Source organism: Pteropus medius, unplaced genomic scaffold (assembly GCF_902729225.1).
Source record: "Pteropus medius unplaced genomic scaffold, Ma_sr-lr_union100, whole genome shotgun sequence".
Taxonomy (NCBI): domain Eukaryota; kingdom Metazoa; phylum Chordata; class Mammalia; order Chiroptera; family Pteropodidae; genus Pteropus; species Pteropus medius.
Window position 1 is genome coordinate 7,794,936 of NW_024340848.1, and position 7,059 is coordinate 7,801,994.

The 7,059-nt window shown below is 37.2% G+C and overlaps 1 protein-coding gene across 1 annotated transcript in view; it reads left to right on the plus strand.

The window, feature by feature from the left end:
- Positions 1-7,059, plus strand: part of DNAJC3 (DnaJ heat shock protein family (Hsp40) member C3) — an 88,320-nt gene that overhangs the window by 68,101 nt on the left and 13,160 nt on the right. The gene's annotated exons all lie outside the window — the stretch shown is intronic.

The window sequence follows — 7,059 nt, forward strand, 5'->3', positions numbered from 1 at the left end:
TGAAGACTTTCCCTTTTATACCATAATTTGTACATTTCTGGGTAAGTCCTCAAAGGGGGTGGGAGAGGGGATGACACTGCTGCCTATCTCAAATTTCTAATGACAAACAAAAGTAGCTTCTCAGTTATATATTTTACGTATCCTAAAACTAAAGGATGGCTAGAATGCCTATATAGAACTTTCCAAGAAATCTCAAGATTTACAAATTCTTAATAACAATATGCATGATATGAGCAACTGGCCTTAGTCTGAAGACAAAAAAATACCTGCAACAAGCATAAGGGCTGCCAGGAGAACAGAGAGGAAGTCCCTGTAAAGAAATATCTTATTTATAAATCTGGATTTTCAGATACAACATATCAATCATGTGGAAATGAGCCATGTAAATTTAGTCATTTAAATCACCAGAAACTGGGAGGGGAGCCATCGAGACTGAATTTACATTATTATGCAATTCTAGCTTTTCTATGAAATATACAATCTAGCATGTTGGACATGACAGTAATAAGCATGGGAATCAGGTGCCTTTGCCTAGCCTATCCTTTCTATAAGATTGTTACAGAAGTGAAAACAGACTACCACCTTATAGTCTGTTGGGGCTTCTGCCCAGAACACCACAGCAGACCTCAGGTGAAGTGGACTGAAGCATCTGGCCTAAGCCAGGAGCTTACGGAGTCTCTTACCTTTCACCAAGCCCAGATGTTTAGACCTGACTCCAAAGAGGAGTGAGCCAGAAAGCACAGAGAGTATGGTGGAGTTGGTCAGCCCAGGCCAAGTTACCACTGCAGTCTTTGACAGCATCCCTTAGGATCTCTGAGAGCCACAGGAACAATCTAGTTCCATCTGGGTAGGCCAAACCTGGAGCACTGGATTTTATCACAAACACAAACAAGTAACAAAGGCAGGGTGACTGGGAGAGAGAAGGGGCTTGTGATCTCTTGTTAGAAATGAATGAAACTGCTGGGAACAGAGTACTTAACTGCAAATACTCTATGGGCTATACTGTCAAATAGAGAAGGATTAGACTTGTTCAGAGGAGCTCAAAAGAGCAAGACTAGAGACTGCTAGTAGACGGCTTCTGGCTCATTGTGGACATACCTGTACTGAGCTGTCCAAAACTGGACCAGCCTTTCTCTATGGGCAAACAGTTCTCTCTCACTCTGGGCGGCTCCAAGATGGCCTGAAGCTCTACTTGACAGGGCCTTGTAAGGGAGGATGGCACACTGGCTGGAGGCTATACTCTAGTAAATATTCCCCAAACCTTACTTATTAACAGAATCATCTGGAGAGCTTAATAAACAATCATGATTTCCCATGCTCACCTCAGCCCTACTGAATCAGCTTCTTAAGGGGAAAGGTTCCTGATGACATTGAAGTTTCTTCTAGTCCCAAGATCCTAAGATTCTAGAATAGTTGGATAGTTTTTGAACATTTAGTATTCCTATTCATCTATTATTAATATGCAGCAGGAAAACAAAGTTTACATTCTTATCTTAGTTTCTATAAAAGTAGCCAGTTCTTTTTTAAAAAGAATATGCACATACCCTGTAAGTCCACAAATATTTTATAAAATAAAATTCAGAAATATAAAAATACAAATACAGCATAAAACAGATGATTTAAGATAAAATAATGATTACAATGCAACATTACTTCCATTTTAAAACAACGGTTAAGGTATAAATGGGCTTAATTTTTTTTTTTATTATTCAGAAATAATCATGAGTCCTTTCTCAGAAGAAAACAAAATATGTTTCTCTAATTTTAAATGCATTCCGTAAGAAAATATGAATGTACAAAGAGCTGGAATACACAAAGATGTAGATGGTTTGCTAAATCCCCATGAGTCAGATATGTTCTGCTGGGTTACCTGGCAAAATATCACTTTAACTGGTGAAAAGCCACTGTTTTAAGCAATCAGAAAAAAAGGAATAATCTAGTTTTAAATACTCAAAGGTCATTTCTTATATAACTTAAATTATTTAATACTTTCAGTACATGTATTTTTAAATTGAAGAATATTCCACTGATCTTTAATGAAACTTCCAAAAGTCTTAGTAGTACTTCCATTCTTCCCCAGCAGGTGGCAGATTTCTGGTCATTTTTATCTTCTTATCAAAGCCAGTGCTAGAGTTCATCGTGTGCCAAAACTGCAGGGGAGGAAAGTTTATTTAGTTCTTGAAATCTTAAATATAAAATTAGCCTAAATCTCACTGATGTAGAGGAGACGCAAAAAACACAGGTGCTGACTGAAGATCCTTTTGTTAGTTTAGTACCCATTTGCTTCATTATGAGACATGAGAATAAATCCTTGTCCATTATGGCATCTACTGTATTGTATCGTAAAGATGTGCCTTCTTATCCACCTAGCAATGAGTTCTCATGAACCTATGAGCACAAGGACCATACCTTATTTATCTCTGTTACCTCTAGGACCTAGCATTCTGCCTGGCAATGGAGACCTTGAAAAATACCAATTACTCACCATACACAAAGTTTCCTATCATTAATGTAATGGAACAACAGATCACGAGACATACGTGGTCCTCTTCTATGATGGGAGGAGAGAGTATTCAAAGATAGACATACGTACTATACAAATGTGAGAATCAATACTAGCGAAGGCTCTTAGAGACAAAATGGTTTCTTTTCCTTCTGCACCACTGAGCTGTCACATATGGATTTAAGAACACTTAGAATACAAAATCATATTTTCAGGTAGAAACTGATTAAAATACAACTTAAATGCTTTCTGTTCCACAATTCAAGATGGCAGACTATTTAGTTTCTCCACTAAATTCCACTTGAAAAATAAAAAAGGAATAACTGATAATAGGAGAAGTGGTTATATGACACATCATTGGAGCACAATTGTCAATGGATTTCTAAAAATGGAAATCAATATACAAGCTCCGATGATGAGTTGATATTCCTGACAGAGGAGGCTGGGATAGCTTCCTAACAGAAAACACTGGTGGGAAGTAAGTCAGTGAAGCAATTAACTGAAGTACTCTGGAAAATCTGTGCCTGTCAGCTCCCCACTCTCATTCTTCCTAGTGCATCCAAGTGAATCTGACAAGCTGTTTATTCCAAGAGAAAAAGCAGAAGACTATTCTTGAAAACAAATTGAACAATCTATGGATGAGGGTGGGGTGGGGCGGGAAGCACAGAGGCAGAGAGAGAGAGGGTAACAGAGAGCTAGATACAGACAGGTAGATATTTTTGTATGAGTGTTGATGCTCTTGAGTAAAGTATCCTCATCTTTTGGGTAGGGTAGTGGTTGGGATAGGCTTTGATTTATTCCATGCCCATACATCTAGAGGGATCCTGCCAGTTATATACCATGCTAATGTACCTAGAGCTACCAGTTAACCCTCCCATTCAAAGGAGAAGTCTATTGGAGAAACAGACACATTTACATGGCATAGGAAACCTATGCCAGCTATCTATATTAATCAGTCTAATTGTTCATTCTTAAATATACACAAAGAGCCAAGGATCTCCAGGCATCTGAGGAAGACCAATAGCAAAAAACAAACAAACAAAAAAATGAGGACAAAGATGATCACAAAAAATGACTCACATAATGGAAACAAAGATAAGAGAACCAAAAAAATACTTAAAATAATTCCAATTAATATTTTCCAGAGATATCTGAAAAATCAATGAAGCCATAAAACAAGAACTGAAACTCAAAGGGAGCAAGCAGGGAAAAGAAAGATCTGTTGGAAATTAGGATGTGACTGTCCCTCTCAAAAAGACTAATAGAAGGGTTAAAAATAAAGTAAAAAAAAATTTCCCAGAATACTGAGGGGAATATAAAAAGAAAATGTAACCACAGAAATATGAAGGATCATAAGAAACTGTTAAGATTAACTATATGCCAACAAGCTGGACAACAAAGGAAAAATGGATACCTTCCTAAAAACATATAACCTACCAATACTGAATAAAGAAGAAACAAAATCTGAACTGACGACTTACTATAAGGAGATTGAATCAGTAAACAAAAACCTCTCGACAAAGAAAAGTCCAGGACCAGATAGTTTCATTAGTGAATTCTGCTGAACATTTAAATAAGAATCAATACCAATCCTTCTTGAACTTCCAAAAAATAAAAGATGAAGGGATACTTCCAAAGTAATTTTATAAGGCCAGCATAACCCTAATACAAAAACCAGAGAAGGATACGATAAGAAAATTACAGGCCAATATTCCTGATAAACACAGATGTAAAAATTCTCAATAAAATATTAGCAAACCAAATTCAACAATACATTGAAGGGATCATACACCATGATCAAGTGGGATTTATTTCATGAATGCAAGGATGGTTCAACATCTAGAAATCAATCAATATCATATACCACATTAACAAAATAAAGGATAAAAATATGATAATTTCAGTAGCTGCAGAAAAAACAATTGACCAAATTCATGATCCATTTATAAAAACTCCCAAAAAAGTGGGTACAGAGGAAACATACCTCAACATAATACAGGCCATATAAGACAAGCCCACAGCTAACATCATACTGAACGATGAAAACCTATAAGCTTTTCCTCTAAGGTCAGGAACAAGATAAAGATGCCCATTATTGCCACTTTTATTTAACACTGTACTGAAGTCCTAGCCATAGGAATTAGGTAAGAAAAAGGAATACAAGGCAACCAAATTGGAAAAGAAGTAGTAAAACTGTCACTATTTGCTGATGACATATATAGAAAACCCTAAAGACTCCACCAAAAACTGTTAGAATAAGCAAGTTCAATAAAGCTGCAAGACACAAAATCAATATACAGAAATCTATTGCATCTCTACACACTAATAACAAGCCATCAGAAAGAAAAATTGAGAAATCTCATTTACGGTTGCATCAAAAAGAATAAAACACCTAGAAATAAATTTAATCAATGAGGTGAAAGACTTGTAACATTGAAAACTATAAGACATCGATGACGACACAAATAGAAAGATATTCCATGCTCATGGATTAGGAGAATTAATATTGTTAAAATGTCCATACTACACAAAGCAATCTACAGATTCAACACAATCCCTACCAAAATTCCTATGGCATTTTTCACAGAAATAAACCATCCTTAAGTTTGTATGGAACCAAAAACACACCGAATAGCTAAAACAATCTTAAGAAAAAACAAAGCTTGAGGCATCATGCTTCCTGATCTCAAACTATCACAAAGCTATAGTAATCAGAACAGCATAGTATTGGCATAAAGACAGACACACAGATCAATGGAACAGAACAAACAGCTGAGAAATAAACCCATGTGTATATGGTCAATTAATATACAACAAAGGACCCAAGAATATACAATGGAGAAAGACAGTCTCTTCAATAAATCATGCTGGAACAAGTGGATAGCCACACACAAAAGAATGAATCTAGATCGCTATCTTACATCATACACAAAAAATAACTCAAAATAGACTAAAGACTTCAATATAAGACCTGAAACCATAAAACTCTTAGGCGAAAACATGGTAAACTTGTTGACATTGGTCTTGGTGGTGATTTTTTGACACCAAAAGCAAAGGCAACAAAAGCAAAATAAATGGGACTATATCAAACTAAAAAGCTTCTGCACAGCAAAGGAAACAACCAACAATATGAAAAGGCAATCTATGGAATGGCAGAAAATACTTGCATATCGTAAATCTGATAAGGGGTTAATATCCAAAATATGTAAAGAACTGATACAACTCAATAGCAGAAAGCAATCCAACTTAAAAAAAAGGGGCAAAGGACCTGAATAGACATTTCTCCAAAGAAGGCATACAGATGGCCAACAGTTACACAAAAAGGTGCTCAACATTACTAATCATCAGGAAAATGCAAATCAAAATCACGATGAGATATGTATCACCTCATACCTGTTAGAATGGCTATCTAATTATCAAAAAGAATTAACAGAAAGAATGTGGAAAAAAGGGAAGCCCTGTACACTGTTGATAGGAATATAATTTGGTGCAGTCTGTTTACTATGGAAATCAGTATAAAGATCCCTCAAAATTTTAAAAATAGAACTACCGTATGATACAGCAATTCCACTCTGGTTATATACCCAAAAGAAATGAAAATACTAACTTGAAAAGATATCTGCACCCTCACCACCTTCATGTGCACTGCAGCATTATTTAAAATAGCCAAGAAATGACAGGTTTTGGAGAAACGTGGCGGAGTGAGTGATGTCCCCAGAGCTCTCCCCTTGAAACAACAATAAGCTGAACATCTAAAACTCAACAAAACACCCCCAAACTGCACACCAGCACGTCTGAGCAAGGGATCTGCGCATAAGAGCTACCACAGGTCAGAACCCTGGCTGTGGGGTGGTGGACTGGGAGAAATAAAGAAGCTGCCTCTCTGAAGCTGCCTCTCTGAAGCCGCCAGAGTTCTCTGTAGGAGGAGGGGGAGGGGAGAAAGAGCGTGAATTCTCTGAACAGCCCTGCCTGGGAAAGCTGTGAGCTCCACGGGGTCAGCAGCAGGGCCCAGTCATCAGAGCAGAAGGCAGAGGAACGTGGATGGTAGAGAAACAACAGTTGATTTTTCCAAGCCACGGTTGCAAAACCAAGGCTAAGCCAAACCAGAAGTCTCCTCCCCCCACTTCCTCGAGACCGATCACCGCGAAGCCCCAGGGGAATCTGAGAAAACACTACCAAACCCGTCGCTAACACTGACAAGTCCTGAGACTGAGAGTAGTGAACATGATTAAACATCTATATGGGGTAAAAAAGGCATTATTAAAGCTTTATATAAAGCAGGGATCCAAGAGTCTTAGGCACCACCTACTGGAAATCAAAGGAAAAGCACCTTCTTTGCAACAGGCTAAAGAGAGACTTTTATATAATCTTTCTGGAAAAAAAGTTGAATACACTTCCATTAATGCCCAGGTGGAGAAATAATTTATTAAACACCATGAACAACCAAGGTGACAAGGTATCTCAGAAAGAAAGAGAAAAATCTCCAGAAAATAAGCTTACATAGAAATATGTGACTTAAGTGATAGAGAATTCAGGACGGTACTTCTGAAAAAACT